We start from the raw sequence: 24,585 nt of genomic DNA, 5'->3' as shown, positions 1-24,585 counted from the left end.
CCGTTTGGTGTTGTGCAGATTGTGTGCCTGGACCAATCTTAGTGTTTCTAAGTCAACATACAGCCCATTTCTACCCCATCATTTACACTGTGGAGCTGAAAAGAAAAATCCTGATTGTACCTGTCCACAGGAGATTGTACCAGCTCACGGGAACGGAGCAGATAATGGAGGAAAAGCCTGTGCGTAATTTTGTTGAAAGTTCTCCTCCTAGCAAGCTTTTTAATCTTTCCTCATCTCCTCCAGGGAGGAACATATGTTTCTATTTCTGAAGTCCATGATAGCTCCTGTTATGAAGGTCTAGGCAGAATTATTAAAGTAAAAGGTCTCAAAAAGTCACTCTGTGTGGCTACCAAAAAGAATTTATTTGATCAGTCTTTAAGCATTCACATAAAGCAGTGACATTGGTCGTGACACTTCACTTCAGCTGATTAAAGAGACTGAGTTTTAATGTTTAGAATACAAGCCTTTTTTTTTCCCCCCTCTAAATTAGTCAGGGGGCTACACACATGCAGGGTGGAACTGGTTGCTGTGACTGGAGTTATCGACAGCTCTGGATGGGGAGAATATGGTCCAGGCAGGAGACAGGCACACCTATAACACCACCCAGGCCAGACCTGGCTGCTGTCTTTGAGTTTAAAAGGAGCCCTGGGTAGCAGGCAGGGCACGAGTGGGTGGTGGCCCCCAGCTGAAGCCACTCAGGGCAATGACAGCCTGCAGGCATCCTCAGGGCCCTGACAGAAACAGGTGCTTGGATTTAAATTGTATTTAGTCACAGGGAGGTTTGTATTATGGAAAAATTCTGGTTAGACAGTCCTTTATTCCTGCGAGTGCTGCAGACATGGGGAAATGCAGGGAGTAGTTACAGCTCCCTGTGGGTTTGCTCCAGTTCTCTTCAAAGGCGGAATGCGGTGGAGCCAGCCACTTGAGTTCCTCAGGTAACAGTAACAACCTCATTTCTGTTTTAAGTGTAGCACTGCCTGGCAAAAATCTGTCCCTCTCTGTGTCCTTAGGGACAGCAGGGAGTCAAGCTTGGGAGTGACCTCGTGAAACAGCTTTGCTCTGATAATTCCTTACCTGGCACAGAAAAGCAGCTGGAATACACATGAGGGAAGTTGAGCTTGATTGTACAAGTAGATGCTTTCAAAACTCATCCAAAACTTTCACCTTGCTGAGTAGCTCCAATAGGGGCACCTCAGCAGAGCACATAAATTTCAGTGAACGTGATGTAGTCAAGCTGAAAAGTAATTTTTCTTTAAGTCAATAGTGTAATATCCAGGATTTAGCACGTGCAGATGCACTATTAAAGTTCAGCAAAAGTAGTTTTGGTGACCTTGAAAATGGGCACTTCTATGGTAAAGATATAAGCAGTGCTGTCTGAAATGACCTGCAGAGTCAGCAAATATGTGGAAGCTGTTGGATACAGCTTTTAGCTCTATAATGTACTTAGAAGTCTAATCAATACGCCTGACTTTGGGAAATACAATCTTTTTCTCCTCCCTTTGAAACAATTATGATTTATATTCCCTTTCAAATCAGTTAAAAAATACCTTTCCTATTTTCCAAAACTTTGAATTGGTAGGTACTAGGTAACAATTTTCTTGTTATTCCAGTATTGAAAACTTTCTGATAAATATTTTCAGTATCTGTGCTAAAACACCCCACTTCCAAGTGTTTCTTCGGGGCTTGGTTTAGGAAGCTGCTAAGAAAAAACGGGAAAAAAAGTATAAATCCCACCACATGATGAGGTCTTGTTCAAAATGTGGTGTTTGCAAACAAAGACTGAGGATAAAATACATGCCAGAGGCTAACTTCTTTAATGCTGGTATAGATGAAAACAGACATGGGGAAACTCGGGTTTGCATGAGGTCTCTTAAAGGCAATGAGAGCCTCTTGGTAATTGTTTGCAGCCAGTGCTTTGGAGGTTAATGTGTTTCATGTTTGCTCCTCATGGTGCTTTAACTGGCCAGCTCAGGTGCTATGCAGCTTTGTAGGGATTCCTAGCCAGGAGCTGCACACAATCACAGCATTATGAGTGACTTGGAAAGCTTTCAAGCTTTTTCCAAAGCTTTCTACTAATGATTGCAATTGCATTGTGTTCCTGTCGGCAAATAGGCTGCTGCACGACCCCATTGCAGGCTGATTACTACCATTCCCACTGTGTTAATTGCTGAAAAGCCTCCTGAGGTTTTAATGGGAATTCTTGCAGAGTAAAGTGCTAGCTAGGTGAAGAAAGGAGGCAGCCCTCTGGTAAGATCCTTCGTATTCAGGCACAGGAGAGAGAAATGTAGGGTTAACTCATGTTCTCCTCATAGCTTTTGCAAAAGGTTGACTCATGAGAGGAGGAAGAGGAGAAAGAACTCACACAGAGCTTGGGGATTTGGCAGTCCCTTGGTACTGCTGCAGTTGTTAATGCAGTTGTCATATACTGTCTGGCCCTAGGCAGCATCCTATGTCAGTGAATGTCTGTTATTATTATTATTCTACTGACAATGTAATATTTTCCTCTGTTTTGAGATGATTCAGCCATTTTAACCTTAAAAAAAAAGACCACAAACAGATCTACTTGGGAGAAAAATCTTCAAAGTGTGAAGACGAAATTTTATGTGGGAAATCTTAATACCAGTCTCAGTTTTTCATCGGTTTTCCTTCCGTTTTTCTTTGAAAGTACTTTAAAATGCTGAAGGTATTTCGTGACTATATCAGTCCATTCTGCTGGTTTTTTTGGATTTTTTTCCCCCTGAATTTACTTTTTTTGTGAGCATTTATAAATATGTAAATTCATGTGCATACAGATCATCAGTCTCTGGCTTTTTAAAGTGATAAAATTAGCCTTTGTACCTATTTTAAAATTAGTTCTTGGATGTTTTCTCCTCTTTCACTTTAAACAAAGGAAATTATTCATATCATGCAATTTTTTTCCTCAATAGAACACAAGAGATTTTCTGTTTATTAATGCAAACATCTGGAAAACACTTCAGAAGTTCTTTATGTTAATTTCCTTAACAAGGTTCATATTTTTGTATTGTGAAACAATTTCTGAGTGAGTTTACCCATAGCACTCAGTTTGTTATCTTCTGAGTGCTCATTGCTAGTCTCTTGGTGGTAACTGGTGAACAATAATCTTGGAAATGTCACAGTCTTAATAGAGATTCCTAAACTTTCTGGAACAGATTCTGCACACTGTTTTAAGTATGTCTGGAGTCATTGGATTTGTGCTGGTGTAGCAACCAGATATGACTGTCTCAGAGGGCCAGCTGGAACTTGTTTGCAGCCTGATTTATTAGAGGTCACATTAGTAGTAGACTTCATTAGGGATCAAACAGTAAGATATTTCTAAACTATTTTGCACATGATTTTGTTAGTGTGCAGCTTGAATTCTCCCAGAGAGTGTGGACCTGGAGATTAAACTACAAAGTTCCAGCATTATCATTGGAGACATTTACTTTGGCTCAGCAGTCTTCCTTCAGAGCAGTGATACAAAACACTGTATGTGTATGTCTGAAGCTCAGGACTGGCTGCCTGCAATTTATATAAGTCCTGTTCACAAGGCTATTTGAAAAGTTTTCAAATTCAAACTTTTTGCTTTTATTTTTCTGTGGCAGCTGTCAGCTGGTTTTAAATGGTAATTTTCCTGGGAGAGGAGGACTGTGCCTTCTCATGTCTAGGTCAGGGCTCTGAGAGCAGTGACTCTCAGTTGTACCCTAATCTGTTCTTTTCAAGAGTCATGCTATTTTGGTCAGTCAGGATAATGGGTATTTTCCTTCAGGATCTAAGGAGGATGGAGTGATGCAGCAACCTGTGTTCCTATTTGTCTTTTGAATTTATTTCTGCATAAATCAAAGGGTTTCTATTAAGGTCTATTAGTTCAGTGCCTAAGTTAAATGGTCAGTTGTGCCCATGGACACTGGTATATGGAGAGACTTACTGGTGTGTTGCCACTTTGATACTGAAGACAGGATCTTGTGAGAGCCTTCCAGATGTGCTGGAGTCTGCAGGTGTTTCATCCCGTGGATAGGAGAAACATAACACAAAACTCTTTGTAAATGCTGTTAGTATTGTCAGAAAAACCTAGCACCTACAGCAGCCTTTAAAAAGCTGTATTCTGCAGGATAATTTTTTTGGTACAATTCATGAATATGGATGGCTGAACCCCAGACCTGGCAATGAGAAGCACAGCCTTTCAGAATGAGATCATTGCTTTGGAGATTTGGTTATGAAGCTAGTTATTACCTAGTGTAAGCTTTACTGCTGTGAAGGGACCTTCTTCAACACAGGTTTTCAGAAATAAGCTCCTTCTTTGGTCCTATGTGGCTTTGTGTTCAAGCCCCAGTTTTTTATGTTTGAAAATGATGGTGTGTACAGCAGCAAATAGGAAATAAATCTGTCTCTGGAGGTAGCCATCCTCATCATCTAATATTAGAGGGATCATAGCTACTGGGATCTGGAAGGTAAAAGAGGAAATGAACTTTTTATGTGAGTGGTGTTAAAATTTACAGGGGAACTTTGGCAGTCATTTTTAAAAAAGACAGCCAAATCTGCTTTTGGGTTGTGTTTCTTGTACATGCTGAAATGTCACTGCAGAGTGGTGACCAACTCTCATTTCATTGTGGTCTGACAAGATTGAAAGCCAAGAAAAGAAGAAGGGTATTTATTTTACAATCAGTATTTAAAAAAAAATCTGATGCACATAGTTTGTACTTTAAAAAGAACGTACTTCAATTTCTTCCTAAAACTATTGCTGTATTCTTACATACTACTCTTCTGTCAACAGCTCTCAGTAATTTGTAATGGAGGCAAATATTGTAAGTCTGTTTTACAAAAGGGGATCCCAAGGTGTGGGGAGGAAAAAGTGTTTTCCTTGATGCCAATAAGGAGAGCTGTATCTAGTGTGATTACAGGATCTAAATCTGTCACATCCATGTGAAGTGCTCTGCTAGGATTTTGTGCTGTAAGTGTAAAAATGAGACCTTAAAAACAAGCGTGTTCCATCTATTGTAAGGGAAAAAAATAAAAGGAATTGTCTTAGAGCTAAAAAGTACCTCTTACCTTCCCCTGAAACCTGTATTTGTTTTAGTAGACATTATCTTAACTGGTATTTTACAGTATGAAGTGCTGTAAATGTGAATACCTGTCTTACAGAACATAAGCATTTGCTTAGTTTGACTGACATCAAACATCTTGATTTGTGCAAAACAGGTTTATCACGAACTTTAGGCTAAAGGTCTGCAGGTGAACTCTTGTCTGAAAGTGCTTGAGGAAGGTATTGCATTATAGGTAGACAAAGTATTAATTTTTTTGTTTTATGGCTGTAAAAGGTGTGCTATCTCATCAGATCAACAGGATCATTTCAAGAAATCTAGCCTAAACCTTTTTAACTCCAAAGAATCTTTACTGGCTTAATAGAGTTTGGCAACATTTTCCTGACACTTGTGAATTCCAGGGTCTTACATTTTTAATGGAGTCCTGAATGTTACAGGGCTATATATTTCAAGCAAGGAATTTAGCAACTAAATATTTTCTAAGTTCTCTGTACAGGAATCTTAGTCAGTGAAGACATAAACTAAAATAAATTGACTTTGTCAATAAAATATCCTTCGGACCTATAAATACTTACTGGTAGATATACTTTGTATAGGTAAATAATATTGCTAATTGCTTCAGGAATCCTTGCAAGCTTGTGGAGCTCTTTTACAGAACTAAATTTAAAATGGCCATGTGGGAATCTAAGGGTTGGTCTAGTTTAAGACCTGAGACTTATTTCTATGAATTCCCTAACCTAGAAATGCAAGGGTGTTGCTTTCAACTGAGCCAGGGAAACATCTTTGTTCCAAAGCTAGAATGAGGGTGACAGCCTGACCTTTAAGCATGATCCAGGTATACTTCTTGATGGGGTAGTCCTATCACATCTGGTAGGTCACTATGAAGAGGCTGATGTGAAGGCTGGTGTAGATCAGGAGGAATGGGAATGCCGATATTGTTTAGACCATGCCAGTAGGGCACTGGTATAAGGAGAGGAAATCTTAAAGGCTGGTCAGGTTTGATGTTTGACTACAGAATCAGCTTCAGGAATCAACCAGTGTTGTCTCCGTTTGGTGTTGGGTAGGTTGTTAAACAAGCAAACCCTGTGCAGTACAGGGTGTGAGAGCAAGATGAGAAAGGCTGGAGGTGTGCTTTTTAAGAGGTCTACTTGCTTTTGAAAGAGCAGAATGGGAAACATCAACAGAAAAAGAGTGCATAACTAAGGATTTATTTCCTTGACCATGTGGGCTGTAATGTATCTCTATTTGATCCACCTTTGAGACACTGAGGCAGTAGGGAGTCCTCCTTTGCATGACTATTCATTTGCAGTGAATTCATGCTTAAATCCTTTGTGCTTTATTGCAAATATGGATATTAGGTAATGAAAAATAGTGGCCTGCTTATAATTAATTTATTGCCATTCATCAGAGACTTGAAACTTTTATGGCACAGAAGAGTAGTTGGCCACAACACTACTGAAACTTATGTGGACAAAGGATCTGGCTCAATGCCTCCAGCTGCCTGTGAATAAAAAATTAGATTAATATTGTCCAACCCTTTCCTCCTGCATGCTATTCAAGAGAAATATTTTGGTCTCTGTTATCAGTTAGCCAATTTGCCAAATGCTTGATTTTTAGCATAGTGTCACTGGAGTATATATGAGGTTTTTGTTATCTTAATTCTTCCAGAACAGTCCATGTTATTCCACTCAGTAAAAGAGGATTCAGTTTTCAGTATTCTAATGTTCTGTCAGTGAAAGGCCAGAAACTCCTGATTTGAACAAAAAAGACCTTAAATAGAAGTGAAAGTAATCTCTGTTTTGTTCAGTGTGTTGTTCTAACAGGCCATGCAAAACTTGTTTTTCATTTCCATGCATTGCTTTTTGTCTTAGGTATCTAATCTTTCAGTTTTGATTTTAGTAACTGAAAGATGCTCAAAACTCTTCTTTCCAAACCTCTGACTTTGCTGCTTTTGAAATCATTCTCTCTGGGTCTGAGTCTCTTTTGCTTTGTGGCAGCAAAATACACTTTATCTAACAGGTCTGAACTCTACTGTATGCTCTCTGCATCAAGCCACCACCGCTGCTGAGCTTCCTATCTGTTGGTCCTGCCGCTGCCAGGCAGTAGAACATCCTTTTCCACTGGACAAGTTACTCAGCAGCTTCTCTCTGTCAGTTCAGTTACTCTGGTGAAGCTTTCAGGTGCATCTGTTGCACCTCTGCAGTAGCTGGGAAACAGCAAGGAACAGTTTCCTTTTGCCCCTGTCACCATTGACTACATCACTGGTCCCTCCGACTTTCTTGGCTGCTGTTTTACCGTCAGATTTTACTGCATAACAGGATTTTTTAAAAAGACACTTACATAGCAAAAACCAGAGTAGCAGACAGCAAGAAAAATGGGTAAATGTGTGGAGGGTCAATGCATGCAGGAAAAATAGGAAAAATGATTAGAGGAATTCAGAAAAAGAGATGTGTGTGTGAATGACTAACATTTCACTGTGCTTCATGATCTCCTTTCTCATCCTGTATATGTCAAAGGGCCAACTATAATTAGATAGAGTCTCTTCCTGAATAGCTGAGTGAGTCTTGTAAATATGAGGATCTTTCCTTTGGTTACATGTTCCTTTCTGAATCACTGATTAGACAGAATGATTTAATCCTGAATGAGGAAGAGGTCATAGCTTTAAAAAAACAATGCTTCTCCTTACTTCCTCCATTCTGCAACAGGACCATGATCCCTTTCATCTTATACAGTGTGTGTTCAGGCAAATTAATCATGTTGCATAGTGCATAGAACTAGAGGTCAAAGTTAGGTCTGCATGGGAAAAACTTGGGTGTTTTCTAGTGTCTATGTCACTGGCTGACTTTTTAAAAAAATTATTAAATGGTGTTTTAATTGATCTAATAGAGTAGATCCAGTTGGATGAGACCTACAATGGTCACCTAGTCCAACTGCCTGACCATTTCAGGGCTGACTAGAAGTTAAAGCACAGTATTAAAGTAATTTTTCCAGTGCCTGTTAAACACTGACTGGCATGGAGCATCAACCACCTCTCTAGAAAACCTGCTGCAGTGTTTGACCACCCTCTCATTACTTTTTCATGTCCAGTCTGAACCTCTCCTGATGCAGATAGCAGATGCAGACACATTCCCACGTGTCTATCAGCTACTCTCTCCCCGCTTCCCCTCCTCAGGAAGATGCAGAGAGCAATGAGATTGCCCCTCGGCCTCCAGCTCTCCAAACTAGACAGTCCCAAAGTCCTCAGCTGCTTCTCACAGGACATCCTTTCCAGCCCTGTCACCAGCTTTGTTGCCCTCCTCTGGATGCATTCAAGGACCTTTACATCCTTTTTCAATGGTGGGACCCAGAACTGCATTCAGTGTCCATGGAGAGGCCACACCAATGCTGATTACAGTGGGATGATCACCTCTGACTAGTTGGTGATGCTGTGGCTGTTGCACCCCAGGATGGGGTTTGCCCTCTGGGCTGACAGGGCTCACTGCCAACCAGCAACCCCAGATCCTTTTCTGCGGGGCTGCTCTCCAGCCACTCATCTCCCAGTTTATACTTGTGCCTTGCACTACTGTCCCACGCGCAGAATCCAGCATTTGCACTTATTAAATTTCATACTGTTAATGATTGCCCAAATCTCTCTATATCTTCCTGTAAGGCATATTGTCTATCCAGAGAGTCAACAGCACCTCCCAGTTCAGTATCCCCAGCAGTCTCACCAAGGGTGCACTATGTCATTAGTCATACTTTGGAATGCATACAGCTGAGGAAAGGAAGTGTACTTGTGGCATGTAACTATAAATGTAGTACTTGCATTTTTTTATCACTTCTTCTTCATGTCCTAACTGCTGATGGGAGACTTTGGGCTTAGTGTGCCATATTTTGATTTTTTTCAGTAATTATCCAGTCATCTAGGTTTAAGATTATCTATTTGGAACTGTAAATACTTAAACTTTGTAAGGAATCATGTTACCCAGAGACTGGCATCCTCACTGTTTGCTGAAACCGCCAGAACATGAAGTTTACAGTCTGGTGCATAACTGTTTATTAATTTAGTTTGAAGACTATAGGAAAATGTAAAGCATTATATTTCTTCCTTGAAATTCTAGAATTCTAGAGAGATGTCAAACATGACTGGAATAAATCTGATGCAAAGGTTTGTTTCCACAGGTGTTTCACTAGATGTCACTGAGGGGGTGGGGAGGAATAAAGTTGATATCATCAAGTCCTTGCTGAAAAATCTCAGTTTTTTCAATCAGGAGAAATAGCGCATTCTTGAAAAATGTTCAGGGGAAAATCCAGTAACATTTTCATTCCTTGTTTCATTTGGAGAACGCTGGAAGCTTTTCTTTTAAATAGTTTTTTCATAATATGTTAAACAAAAGATTTTTTTTTTTTGTATTATGTAATAATCTTTGGTTGAAGTACCTTTCTTGACTAAAATTTTTGAAATATATTTTGGTAATTCCTCTGATTAAAAATTGTGTATTTTAATTATTTGTTTCTTGAAGAGGGATACCTGGATTAATTGTGAATTTAATACCTACTAAACTCAGTTTAAAAAAAAGATTTCAATTAAATTTTAGGGGATTGACTGGCAGTGAGAGTGGCAAAGAGAAGTGGCTCACTCAATTTAACATTATTGGTTTGTAAAATGAATAAAAGATTATTGAAAAGCTGAACTGATCTTCTTCAGAAGCAGCATAAAACATCTACAAGCTTGCTGCTTTGCTTTAGATGAGCTTAACAGTTCCTTTTCTGACTTTTATTCATTTGCTAATGAACAAAATTAATGGCTATAGCCAAGATCATAGCATGTACTAAAAACCAGATTTTTAGATGACTTATTTTTTTGATTTTCATTGTGTAGCTTCTAATATTTAAGGTCATGAGGAGTTTCACTGACACCAATTTACTTGTTCATTAAAGAAAGGCAGCAAAGCTGTCTGTAATGTAATTTGTAGCTTGCTGTTCAGGAAGATGCTCTTCTGAAGACCTTGTATCTTGAGTTTAGCTGTAGCTCTACTCTGCTCCCAGAAGAGAGGAGAGAGTCATCCTCCCTCCTAGACTGCGAGTGACCTTTCTGGTACCATCTGCCAAATGTTTTCATCCTTTAGTATCCTGAACTCTTACAGATTTGAGGCATAAACTGAAGGTATTGGCAACTATATTGTTAGTGGCAGGATGTTAAAGGATAACAGATCTTTTCCTCATACTTTGTAGATTTGGACAAAATGGATTTTGTAGCACACAGTTGCTCAGGCTTAATGGCCTGAGCATGCTCTGCTCCTGCTAGACTGATGGCAGGTGCTTCTCCTCCCCTGGAGAAGGGATTAATCTGAAACTCAAAGGTGCCTCTTAGGCTGTTCCTCCTCTTTTTGATACAGGTTCATGAGAGACAGTCTGACTCAACTCATCTGGAAAGGCATCCCACAACAAAATCCCTAACAGCCAGTGTTATCTGAGCCAGTGCAGAAATGCTGGAGCTCAAGCCTGCTGAATGGACTCTCTTGGAAATGAGGGCTCTTTGTTTTCGCTTCTTCCAATTCACTGATGAGTTCCCTTCCCAATGGGTTATAATTTCTTCTGTGTAACTTCTCCCAAAGCTAGTTTTCTTTTGGAAATGCGTAGCTCTCACACTTGCAAAAGTTCTCGCAAGAGATGGATTTTTGTCGCTTGCTCCAGGTAATCTGAGCTTCGTGGTTTAGCTAACATTACTTTTAATTGCTTTTGTTTTGGATTTCTTGTTAAAATCCAAAAAATAGGAGTCAAAAGTAGAAAAATGCAGCCAGAATGAATCCTGTCTATGCATTGCTAAACATACCTGTTCCTGGAAGAAGCCACACATGTTCTTTTTAGACACTTATTTGCTCTAGCAGTTTTTATCAATTTCAGGTATTAGAGGGTATAAAATATATAATAGGTGACTCTCCTTGAGCGTGACTGCAGTTAAAATGGAGAACAAGCTCAGTTTCTTTTAGTCTGGAAATTCAGGTTTGATTCTGGATGTTGTGCTCAAGATATGTAGCTAATTTTATGTCATATGAGCTATTAAACATTCTAATACAGATGGAATTACAAAGAGCTATTCCTAACCTGCATGCTGACGAATATTTGCTTAATTCCTTGACTGGTAAGATTTTTTCCTAAATTTATCTTTTTATAGAGCAAGCAAAAATCCTTTCTGAAGCTGCTCTTCAGACAGAGTCTGTGCTTTACATAAAGCAAACTTAGCCTTTTCTTGGGAGCTGGCTTTTTAACAAAGTAAAGCATCTCAGATATTCCCTTGGCTACAGCTGGGACTATCCCTGCTAGGGCTCCTGTGCTTCTGATAGGAATATATGACCAACAGTGGAAACATGCAGGAACTTAAACTGCACAAGGGAAGTCTTCAACATTTTCCAGTTATACTTTTTCACCAAAAAACCCCATCTGAAGATTTGTAGTCTAAAGGCAGCCATATATTTAGGCAGGGAAAGGGACAATTTTGTTTTTAAAAGTACTGGGTTCTTTGATGACTCTTTAATTTTCTTATTTCTTTGATAATGCATCTCTGAAACAGTAATTTTCTGAAGTGACTTGCCTATCTTACCAGTTGTATAGACTTGTTTTGTGTAAATGACCAATACTCTCAAGGACAATAAATACTCTGTAGTGATGAGCCCTAGAGAAAAGTATAAAGTTGATGTGTTTTTTTTTTTGTTTAATGCTTAAAAAATGGCTATTCTAATAGCCACTTCTCACATATGTATATTTTTCCACCTGATCAAGCTAAATACAATGAAGTAAACCCTTCACTGTATGTAGGGAACAAGGTATTAAATTTACAGGTGATGAAATATAAGAAACACTAAGATTTAAGAGATTTTCAAAGAGAGATTTTTGAAAATATGCTGCAGAAATGGTTCATTAGTGTAGAGCTTTAATACTAACTTTCCTTATGTATTACCTGAGAAATCATGTTTTATTGATTTGACATGCTTGATAGCATAAAATATTTAAATTAAGAAATATAAGAGTGGAAGAAGACATCAAAAGTGTATATATCTCACTTTAGTGGGCCAAGCTTCCTGTGGTTTGGAGGGCTTCCAGTTCTTGATATTTAGGGAAAGAATATGAGAGTAGGCAGGCATAAATGGAAGCTTTTCCCACTCCATCAATTGCTTTCAGCAATCTGTGGCTTAGGGACTTACCAAGTCAAAGGTTGTATGCATTTCTCCACATTTAATAGTTCTTGTAGGACTTTCTAACCTGAAGCTGTCTAAAAGGAAAGCTGCCCTGAAACTAACCCAAAGGCAAACAGCAGATAGCAACAGGCTTAGCTCTTCTTTTTTTCTTCTTTTTTTAAAGCATGATACTCTATTTTGTTGCTGGATGATTTTTGCAGCAAAAGCAGGATTGATATTTCCTTCAAAGAGGAGTTGCAAAACTGCATCATCCAGACCATGAAAACTGGCCAGTCTGAGATTGAGGGATGAGATAGTTTTGCTCAGACAGGTTGCTATTAGCTGCAGAATAGTTCTTGCTGCTCAGTGATAGGAAATGGGTGTTCTCAGATGAGGGAATTGGTGTGAAAGTACTGCTTATTGCCTTTCTAAGGAACTTATCAGCTCTGCCTCTCTAACTCAAGTCCATGGCACACTCTCCTTAATCCTGTTTATAATTTTGTCCCTCTAGATTTTTGGTTATGTACATTTTATTGAATTAGTGCTTCTTGAGGGAAATACTGTCTGTTTAATAGGCTTAATCTTTCCAATTTTCTTGACAAAAATAGCACTCAAGCAATCTTATAAACACTGTAAGGCAAGTGTGTGTAGTTGCACAACTTATCCTCTAATGTAGGATGATGACCCTGCTAAGGGTTTTTCTGGAAGCATATTCAAATTCCCACTGTTTAATTCAAAGCGTTTTTTACTAACAGCTGCTAACTTAAAATGCACTAAAAATATTAAATTTCAAAAAGAAAATGAAGTAAATGATGACAAAGGGGAATTAGGTATTTAGACCCACTAAAACTTAATAGGATTTAATTTGTAGAGAATTCTTTGCCCTGTTTCTTAAGATCAGACTTTTATCCAAGAATGGACAATATTGCCCAGAAATGGTCCTTCTAGATGGAATTTCTCTTGATAATCTACAAGCCAGAGAGATAAACTCTAGTTTGTGAAATCCTGAAACTGCACTGCTTCCTCTTTTTTCAAAACAAATCATTGGTAAAAAAAAGAAAAACAGCCAGATGAATAGAAGTTTGTGTAACTATCCTACTTTATAACATGATTAATTTAGTAGAAAAACCACGAAACCACCCCCCTGGGAAAGCCACGTCAACTATGAGTACAATGCTGCAGAGTATGTGTGAAGTGCATAGAAGTAACTTAAGTGCAGTCTCAGGTGCTGGTTTCTTTCCTTCAAGCCCCCCCTGGCCATTAAGTCCCTGCCAAATGTCATTTCTCCATTTACTTGATTTCCAGTCTGCGAAGTCTTTAAGACTAGATGCTCCAGGTGATGAAATAGGAACAAAAATCTCTCTTGGTAGCTGTTCAGCAACTTCATCCAGATCGCCTCAGAGACACAACTCGGTGTTACCTTCTGCTTTTCTGCTCTGTTCTCTCCTTGCCCAATGCAGCTGCTGCTGAGATTTGCCACCTTTGGTCATGGTCACTGTAGTGTGGCATCTGGTGATGAGCATTGCTCTTCCCCTGCCCTCTTGCAATCAAGGACTATGTCTCATAAGCTGGATGTAGGAAAACACTGTCACTCCACTAGCTTTGAAAGGACTGCTGGTTTGAGCAAGGAGGATTTGATGTTCATAGCAAAAAGTAACAATAAGCAAGAAGCACAGACCTGGTGCTGCTTAATGTGCTATGGGTAAAACTCTCCCCCCCCCCCCCCCCCCCCCCCCCTTTCTAAGTGAAAATATTTTTAAATTGATTATTTTTTTCAGAACAATTTCATACCATTGTCCTATTCTATAAACACTTCAGTGAAGCATTTCAGTGGACTCAATGTTTTTATAAGTTTATAATATTTTCTCTAAGTTTATATTATCAGATTAATAAGCCAGCTGCATAATGATATTACTTGCAAGATAAGGCAAACAAATTTAGACATCAAAGGCCAATTTTCCCTTTCTTTTATTGTGAAAATTTCCACTACCCCCATATGTGTAAATATGTTTGAGTAATACCAAAGGAGGAAATTAAACTTGGTTGTGAATTTCTCCTTTTGTTTTCATTCAGGAGCACTCTTTATGCAGGGTCTCCTTCTCTGAGTTTCTACTAAACAATCTGCAGTCATGAGTAATTTTCTTAGCTTTCTGCACTGGAGATAGTGTCCAGGGCAGTATTTCAGGTCAAGTGATTTATCTGATCTATTCCACTAGCAACCTTATCAGTCAGAGGTTTATCTTCTTTCAGTATTGCCTTCAGAGTCAGATACTCAATACAGACAATGAATAGGAGTTCTCAGGTTCTTATACAGAAAGTCTCACTTTTCCCCACCATCTAATTTAAAACCTGCTTCTGAGAGTTTGAATCTTAAACGTGAGGCAGAGGTCAAAAGAATGCCAATAGGTTTAGGAAAAATCTAACAGTAAGTCTTATAGATAATTAAACTTACAGTAAAATCAAGTGCTTTGACCTAAAATATTGAGTTCTTATTCTAGGAGAGTTGGGGTTTTTTGACCTCTCAGAAAGCTCCCAAGTTTTGACCCAGGCATATGACTTGGGCTGACCTGACCTAAGAAGGAAGTTTTAAATAAAATGCATTGCTTTTGAAAAGTTAATAGGTAGGGAAATTAGCCTAGTAGTTTACTGAAATAATATTTCTAATTAGAGAAAAATATATGCTAAGGACAGACTTCTGAGTGAACTTGATGGCAGAAAGAGACTCTAGAAGATAAAATTTTTCTTTTATGGAAAGTACTGCTCTGAAGGAATGGTTACACACACCTAAAATTCAGCAGGTGTTTGTAGTCTTGTGGTCATATTTATTAGCCATTGAAGAGTAGTTTCTGCAAATCTGAGAAAAGGCAGTTTATCTTTTTTTAAATCATCTGGTCTACACCAGGATTTTGTTTGCGTCTTACTGTGTTGTCTTAAAACAATCTCAGGAGAAGGATTTAGATGCTTCAGAATAGATTCCTAAAGAGAAGTAGTTATCCCTTAATAGGTGATACTCCTGCATGACACAAAATATGGTACTTCATCTGCATGGTTGTCTAATTTGATCCTTTAAAATACCAGAACATTAATTGTAATATATATGCTGCATAGCACTATATTGGTCATTAAAATACTTTCCTCTCAGTCTTTTCCTAACTAGTGTGGCAGCTTATGGCTTGCTTATTTCTATTGGCTTTGCTACTGCCCATGATACCATGGGATTCTTGGAGGCTCTCCTGGAGTCAACAGGTGCTGGGTCAGAGCACGCTCGAGGGAATACTCTGAACCTAGATACAGCCCTGGCCACGTAACAAAGGTTATCCAGATAAAATAACTGCTCTGGTACTTTCTAACCAATTTTAAAATGCTCTAGCTCTTCAGACATGCTCCAGGGCTTGGTTGCCAACAAGAGTGTTCTCAAGCTTTTCAGGGAAACCTTCCAAAATAAGCTGGTATTCCTTTCCCTCTAGGCTAAGTGCTTTGCTATCGACAGAATGCCAGGAAATACTAATGGTTTCATATTTTCACATCTCAAACATTCACTGTATCCATTTTTGAAACATTTATGCCTCAAAGTTTGAATGCTTCTAGATATTACACACGTGTTTATAAAACTAAAAAACATCCTGGCTTCTGGATGTGCCCTGTATATGGCTTCCACACTGGATCAGCCTAGTTTCAATTTAGTTTTTTATAATTTGAGTCCTGATGGTCCAAACACATGTAATTATGTTCTGTGACAAAGTTGCTTATTTCTACTTATGTAGTTTTGGAACTTCTGGCCAAAACGTGTTTTTGGGAAATTTTACTCTGTGGAAATTCCCCAGAGGGACTACTTGCTTTCTGGGAAAACAAACAAACAAACAAACCTCTTAAAAATGGGGGTAGACAAATTGTTCTACTCTAACTCTGTTTTGCCTATCTGGCTGAGCTCACAGACAGAGGGAAGTGATGAAGTAAGAGTTTTTTAAAACTGAAAACATTTTAGTACCGCTACATTGTTTCTAGTGCCACAGAAGTTTGAAGTCTAATTTTTAAATATTTTTGTTTTTCTTAACATGCTTTCAATTAAATCCTCCAATTAGTATTACCTGGGGTTATGTTGTTACAGATGTGTGTTGTTTGGTTTTTGTGTTGGTGGTTTTTGTGCAGGGGAGTCAGTCAGCTGGGTCTTCAGGAATTGATCTCTATATGGTCAACAGCTTTTTCCTGGGTAGAGGTAACTGAGGAAGTGATATTAACCGCACAAAGACTTTTTTGTTTGGAAAATTCATGCTCACTTACTTTGGATGCTTTTCTTTTGCTTTCTTTTCCCAAAAGCAGTCTTATGAATTTAGAATATTTTGGGTGGTCTTGATTTTTAATTAGCGACTGGTCCAAAGACACAATCTCTTCCACAGTGAAATTGCCTCTTAAGCTTTTTCCTTGCTTGTTCTCCTGACTGAGTTGGAGGACTATTACTTATGAGAATTAATTTATTTTTCATTAACTCATTTGTTCATCAACCTTTATCTCTAGTTTTGTCAGTAATTTAAACTTTCCTTTGTTCCCTTTTCCACAAAATCTTGGGAAAGATTTCTCTCCCCCTCACCCCTTGTTTGCTGTGAAATATTTATCTCTGAAATAATCATATTGTTCTCTAGACTGCAGTAATTTATTAAGCTTTCAGTGTTGACCTCCCTTCAAAATTTTAAAATAAAATGTGGACAACTTAAATTCATTGATCCAGTAACTGTTTCTGCTTGTACTAGTCATGCCAATTGGCCTGCTATACCATGTGTCCTTCTCAGTCTACATGCTGCCTGGTTGGCCTTGTGTCCATGATCAATAATTCAAGGAACAAAGTGGTAGTGTTGAGCCCAGGGTCTACAGATATCAAGTTCAGCCAGTGAAACATGGTTTAGTACACTAACTTCAGTTTTAGTGTAATAAACAGCTTTCACATGTGAAAATAGCACTATGTATCCTGTGGTTGGTAATAGACATTAAAAAGAAACAAAATGGCAGGGAATTTTACATCCTTCCCCCATCTCCTTCCTCCCCTGTAAAGAGCTGATGTCCTTTTTATTTCTGGAAAATTTGTGACCTTGACTTCTGGGTGCAAATGCATGGATAACCTTCTCTGCCCATTAATGGAACATTATGTCTGCTTTGCTGCTCCCATAACAGCGTCACTTTATATAAACAGTTCATGTGCTGTACACAATGACTTTTTAAACTTGCCACTTGATGTATGAACTCATGATCAAAATGAAATCTTTGTCATATGTACATTGCAACTGTCCCATTTATATGACCTTTGATCACTGTTGCATTATCTGAGTGCCAGTTCTATCAACTACCTAGAATAACCCTTTTGAATAACCCTTTTCTCTAGCCTTTTCTCTCTTTTTTTCTCTCTCTCTCTCTCTCTCTCTCTCTCTCTCTTTTTTTGAGGGGGGTAGGTTTTGGGGTTGATTTATTTGAGGGGTTTTTTGGAGGGATTTGTAGTGGCTCATTTTCTTCTCTTAATCAAAACCCCTGAACTCAGTCTGGGTCTTTTTCGTCTTCAGCTTTTCTTAGATTTTTTAAAATACACTTTAAAATAGTATATTACTGTTTAAAAGGTTGAAGTGCAGCCTTTATAATAAAATATTGAGCATCTTATCTCAGCAATTTTTGCCGGATTCCATTAGAACAGCCAAAAGATTGAGAGCTATTTTGTATGTCATTCTCATTATTGTTTTCCACTTACAAATTCCACTTTGTTTGAAGTGGAGTGTCCCTGTGTTCTGCAACCCTGACCTTGCAAATGTCACTTTTACTGACATATGCCCTGTATATATGTGCTCCACTGATGTTCTGGCCTTTAGGGCTGTGTCTAGATTAATAAACTACGCCCTGTGGACAAAGCTGTCCTACTGAAAAGGGAGCACAGTTTGACTGCGTGGATGCAAGCTGCACTGGGAGACTTTTCCTCAGGTGCAGAGCAGGATCAGTGCCATTTTGCTCACTAGAGTAGGCATGGCTTCTGTTTGCTCCCTGAAAGTGGGCACAGAGATCACTTTTTGTGCAACCTTGATTTGGTAGTATTGTAGTGCCCTATGTGGTGCTGCAAGTGTTTTCTTTTACGTGTAACATGTACAGGACAGTGTCTTTGCTACTGTGGTCTTGGAATTTCATGTTTCTGTCTGCACTTACTCCCTACAGACCTTCCCCATAAGAGCAAGATAGAAAAGTGTCTCAGACAATGTTTTGATTTGGAAAGGAAAAGTAAGACTTCAAGGAGTCTCATGGAGAATTTGCAGTTTCATACCTGTTTAATGTGAAAGGCAATTGGAAATTGCTGCATGCCTGTGGGAAGTCTTGAGATAAGACATATGGAAAAAATGTATATAACTGTGACAGGTCGGTCAGAAATGTTCCCTTTTTTAATTCTGAAAAGAGAAGTAGTCTCTGCAGAAGTAGAAACAGGAGTAAAAGCACAAATTTCAGCTATTTTCTTTTTACAGTTGATCGGATCATGTGATAAGTACTCATTTCTCTATATGCTATGGTTTCAAGGATTTTATGCCAAGATCTTATTTTCATAACATTGTACCTCCTTGGCTCAGTGGAATCATTGTAGATTAATTTTACATATGAAGAAATGATTAATAATCTAAGAGAGCACTCTCCCTTAAGTAAGGGAGAAAAGATGCTCCATAATGCAGAAAGCTATTATTGCCTTTGCTGTTTTGATATAGCATTAATGCATTCCCTTCTCTATAGTTATTAATGCCCTTAAAATAGTTTCTATCCTCCTTGACGTCTTCCATTCTGAATATAATAGAGACTTTAATGAAATTTTCATGGTAAAACAACTTGCCAGAAGGTCAAGAAAGCCAAAAATAAAACTGGGAATGTAAGTCATCTAAATGTCCTTTTCTTTTTCATTTGTGAGGTTAGCACTTCAGGCTGGAAAATGAGCTAGAAACTGATTACCAAAGATGTGGAAGGGAAGATGGGGAGGGTGGGGAGTAAAGATAATGGAACATAGCATAAAGTGTTGAGAAAACAGTCTTTTTTTGCTACAGCCTAAGAAGTTTCTGTTCAATAGCTTGACAGTTATAGATGTTGTGCTGCCTTAAATGCTTTCAGAATGACTTACACAGAACCTTGTTATTGCTTATTACACAGTCCCTTGAATCCATGTTTTTTGCTGGTGTTTTTTTTCTATAATACACTTTTCTTTCTTTAGAAAACACAACTTTTAAGGGACTGTGGGACATGCATAGCACTGAGCAGTAAACGTAGCCACTCAGCTTAGTCACAAATAGTTCTGTGCAGAAGCACCCAAATTTATTTGGGTAATTGAGAGCTGTGTGGCACTCATCTCTCAGCATTTTCTTGGGTCTTTCCAAAATACCACGATCTATTAAGGCCTTGTTCCTGTGCTCCCTGGAAGATGAGGTCATGCACTGCTCTTAAGCACTGGGAATTCTGGTTGCAGAAATACAGTTTGTAAAGCATAAACCAAGATAAATATAATGTGTTTTGTTAAGCATAACTGAGACAATGTTGAGAAAAACATGTACCTGTTACACTAGCCACTAAGAGGGGAAAAAAGTGCCATTTTTCCTAAGAAATTATACTGCAGAAGTGATGGACTGATTATTAAGGGCAAGATGGTGGTGTAAACCTCTAGAAGCTGAAAGAAGAAACAATATTCTGTAGCCTGTCTCTGAGGCATTAGCATGGGCATGGCAGGTCCGTGTGGAAGATGTGCCTCAAGCGGAGATTTGTTTTGCCTGTGTTGCTTGTGCAGACTCTCTATAGAAAATGAAGCGTTGTGACGAGGAAGACTAATCCCCTTTCTTCTGATAGGTCTTGAGGGGATCAGTAATGGCTTGTGAAGTCTGTCTCAGACTGGAATTCTGACTTGTTTGAAAAGTCCATGGTTTCCTTGGTGGTGGCCACCACTGGGATTCAGCAGCATCTACGAATAGTTCGTCTTCAAATCCAAGCTTCAAGGGGTTGGGAAAGTAAATGGGTGTATTCCTTGCTTACACAGATAGGTGACAACATCTGGGTGATGCTCTGTGGTAACTTGGGGAGCACTGCTGGAGCTCAGCAGAGCAAACCGCTGTTCTGGAGCAGTATAGATGTGCAATCAATTCTCTACACTGAAACCTTGCAGAGCAGCCCTACACAAACACCTCTATTGCTTCAGGGCATCTACAAGGTCAAAAAGCAAGAGACCAAATGACATGATCTGTTCCTGGGTCCATTGTTGTATTATGGTGCCTGTTTGAAGAATTAGGTGTGAAGGTTAACTGGCCCATGGCAAACAAAGCACGTGTATCTTCCAGACAGAGGCTGCATAGTGCATGTGTGTAAAGAGCTTGAGTAGTAAGCATAGCTTCTTAGTCTTCAACATGTTCATTAAAAAGAGTTTATATACTTTTTATGTATCAAATATTAACAGCATTGGACACTTTTTTCTGTTTCTAATGCTATTCTATTTGAAAAACAAACCTAAAGCATTAATCACTTGGACAGATGTCCACACAGTTCAATCTTTTGTACAGACTGTTCCTTTCCTAGGTATACACTTCTCTGGCATCTATTTATAACTACGCACATCTAACAAAGAGTCCTTTGTAGGACTGCAGGACCATTTAAAAAATAAGATTTTAAATGCTATTTAGTCTGTCATTGAGTTAGTAGGGGTAAGAGTACAGTGGAAGTACCTTTGGACCAAGAGATGGGAAGGAACTACATCTGAACAAGTTGTCTGGACAGTATCCTATCTGCTAAGTTGCAGTGAGATCCATAAATAGATCTTCATCTAAATGAAGCATGAACTGGAAATCCTAGTAGTCTAACATAACACCTTTGTTTTTACAGCAATATACAAAATATACAGTGTATGAATGCAGCATGATCACAGATTAGTGGACAGAATCACAGCTGATCCAAAACATGGAACTACACATCATTTAAAAAATGGATTTCTGCTTTGGAAGGGGAAAAAGATCACAATTTTATAAAAAATTGGTATAGCTGCAGACTTGACTAACTTGATGTAAAATGTTCTTACTGCCTGCAGGGGAAAATTGCAATAAGAGTCTTGTTTTCAGAAAAATTCTACTCCTCAGAGTAAGGATCTCTAACTACAAATGAAGACAGGAGAAGAAGAGTGTGTAATATAATCTGACTTAAAAGAAGTAAAACCACAAAATCAAACAAAAAGCCCTGGGAAGGCATGTTGCACCATGAACCTTTCAATGTGAGGTTGGTTGGGAGAAGATCATTTAATATTGTTTTGGAGAGAGAATATCTGTGGGGTCCAACACTCAGCCAAGACTTATCCCTATACTATTAGTCAGCTGGTAAACCAAGCTGGTTTATCAGCTTGGTTCCAACCAATGGAAACCCTTGATTACTACCTCCTCCTTCTTTTTGGACTTTTAAGACTAGTCACATGCATAAGTGATCGGAGAAGCAGGCCCACCTTTTTTAAGTATTATTAATGAGGAATACTTTCAGGATGAAGTGTTCTGATTTGAACTTGGTTTGGCAATTTCATTTTTGAGTGTGCCAAAAAAGCACTTGGCAGATGTAGGAGAGGGGGTAGAACTTCTCTATTACAAATCCTCTTCACGGTGCCTGAGGAGAGGTCACTTTGTGATGCCCTTTGCCAAGAGCTGCAGAGGAATGTTCCTGGACTCAGCCTAGGAATTAAGGACTGTGGCCACTGTATGTTTGTTCATGCATGTTCTGCTGTCTGGCAAGAGGGTTACCCATTTTAATCCTCTTCCCTCCCAGAATTATTTTTATTCCTGGCAGCAGAAATCTGTGCTGACAGAAAACTGGAGCTCTGATAGTCAAAATAGTGGGTACAGAGCAGTAGAGATCATTAGGACAAGTTCATCATGTACTGGAGGAATTGTGCTTCTGATATACTTGAAGTCCTTGTACTTCATATTTTGCTAATATGCTGAAAAAAAGTTGCTGTAATCTATAGAATTTATTAAATGATTGATTTCTAGTAACAGAGTGAAATAGGGTATGTGATGGTCTTATTATATCTGATGTAATGTGTCTCAAGACATCTGAAATAATAAAACCCACTTACATATTTTGGTCTCTTGACTGAAGGAGCAAATATTTCATTCTCCATAAATGAAGTAGGTAAAAGTGCAGACAAATAAAAGTTTTGGTTTTGTTTCCAGAAAATTAATGAAGTTAATGCCAGTTTTGGTTCAAGGTAAGTATATAAAGTAAAAACCATTGCCCAAGAAACCCTGAACCAAATGAAGCTATACTTCATAATGAATAAAACTCAAGGAGATATAAAGCTTTCATGATTGTCATTTAATAATAAGTGAGCACCATTGCAGATCCAGTGATCAGAATCCCTTTCAATATGTTAAGACATATTCAACATCTCCAGTTCCTGTCACAGAAAGCTTAGTGTTGTATTACTCTGTCAAAACCGCATTTACACCTTTTATTTCTGTAGCTGTAAATTATTTCAGCAGCAGTGAGCCCAGCAGAAGTAGTTTGGTCCAAGAAGTGTATGTTGGGTTATGCATAATGGCAAATACAGTGAGTACCCTGCATTAATCCAACTTCATGGCACATGAAATATTAGCACAGCTTTTTATTGTTGTTTTAAACTCTTAAACAATATCTGTCCAGTGGAAACACTTTACTTTTGAACATTTAAAGCCTGTTCACATGTGATACAAGTCTCCTGCTGTCAGCTGCTGAGTAATGTCAACTGCTTCAAATGCCCTTTGCAGTAACACACTGCTCTATACGGATGCTGCATTCTGGTCTAATGTTTCTTTGCAGTACGTGCAATTGAAAACAGCAAAGCTGACATTTAATACTCCCTCTTCCATATTTGTTTAGTACGTGAAAGCATAAATTCTGTGTCTTTGAAATTACTCTTCAGAGGCCACTCAGGAATATTAAGAAAAAATTAAACAACAAAAGACTGAAGATCTGTGACTTTGGCTTCCAGCAAAGTCAGCCTTTAAAGTCAAATCTGTATTCTGCATCTTTCCATGAGGTGCACAGCTGGGCAGTTCAGAAATTCCAAGAGGGATTGAGGAACAGGGCCTTATCAGAAATTTACTTTCATCTGTTTGGCACTTCAATCTGTGAGACTGTATATACAGAAAGCAGATTGGTGTTTAAGCTCCCTATGGACCAAAAAATATTGCTCTTTCTGCTATCTTCAAGGACCTCAATAAGGAAAAACTGCCAGTCTTTCTTTACAATGATTCCTTGGAAAATAATATTTGAAAAGTGTGGAAGGATGACATTTTAATTCAAGGAGACGCTTCGCTTCCACTTACCTATCTAATCAGTTGACTGTGCTGACTTTAGCACTGCAGTGTGTGCCAAGGGGAAGGGAATATTTGGTTTCTCCTTGAATCCATACTCTTTACAGTCTTGCATCCAAGAATTTTCTTTTCTGAGGAAGCACTCCAGTGTGAATTCTGAGGAAGTTGTGAAGCAGTCCAATCACATGTAGGTTGTGTGCTCATGTAAGGGACATTCCTAGGGACCCAGAACTGCTGCATAAATGTAACAGTAATTAGGCTCATTTGATACCCAGCTTTGGCAGCGTTGGTCCAGGCTTCAGGCAACATCATGGGGAGCATGGAAGGTGGTTTAGAACAACACTGGGTTTAGTTCTGCTCTGCTGTGTAAAACATGGGCTGTCTATCTGAGCCTTGAATGTTTTATGAGAACCCAAAAAAAGCACTGGGAGGGCTGGTGGCTGGTCTTATGTTCTGAGTTCACCTCTTCTGGCCACAGTTTTCTGAAGTGCTCCAGTTAGTTCAAGAAATATGAGAGGAGTTAATTTAACAAGTAATTTACACAGTCTGTGCTACAGGAGAGTTATGCAGGATCTGCTGCAAATTATGCTTGTAACCTGGAGCCATACTTCATCAGCACTTACTGCAAACTACTCTGCTCCAGGTGGCCTTATCTTGAAATTATGTAAGGAGTGTGAACAGCAGTATGCCAGGCTGTTTGGAGACAGCATTTTCTCAAGAAAAATGGACTTAATATTTAAATGATAGTTGTAAAAGCTATTCTGTAAAGATGCTTGGGCCTGGTTTAGTATTATGATATATCTTATCTCACTGTTACAGAGTTCAAGCAAGTGGAAAGGCTTTCTGAAAGCTTGCCTTTTTCACTCTACAGTTCAGACATATTGGGGAAAGTTAGGCATATGCTGTGCTTTTTAGGACTTCCAGGTTGGGAGCGTAGAACTGCGACCAAGTAAAAGGTGACCAGATATGAGACTCAGTCTGATTTATGGTATCCCGCAAGGCCATCCCAAATTTGTGCTGCACTTATTTTCTTCTAGCATTTTAAAGCTTTATATCCCAGTGAATTTCTATCAG

General features: G+C 38.8%; 1 long non-coding RNA gene across 2 annotated transcripts in view; it reads left to right on the top strand.

The window, feature by feature from the left end:
* The first annotated feature begins 713 nt into the window (after positions 1–713).
* Positions 714–24,585, top strand: part of LOC138105718 (uncharacterized) — an 89,039-nt gene continuing 65,167 nt past the window's right edge. For both annotated transcript variants that reach the window (XR_011148638.1, XR_011148637.1), the window contains exon 1: positions 714–935. This is a non-coding gene — a long non-coding RNA (uncharacterized lncRNA). The remainder of the gene's footprint in view (positions 936–24,585) is intronic.

This window comes from Aphelocoma coerulescens, chromosome 2 (genome assembly GCF_041296385.1).
Source record: "Aphelocoma coerulescens isolate FSJ_1873_10779 chromosome 2, UR_Acoe_1.0, whole genome shotgun sequence".
NCBI lineage: Eukaryota > Metazoa > Chordata > Aves > Passeriformes > Corvidae > Aphelocoma > Aphelocoma coerulescens.
This window is presented reverse-complemented; position numbering and strand designations above follow the sequence as displayed.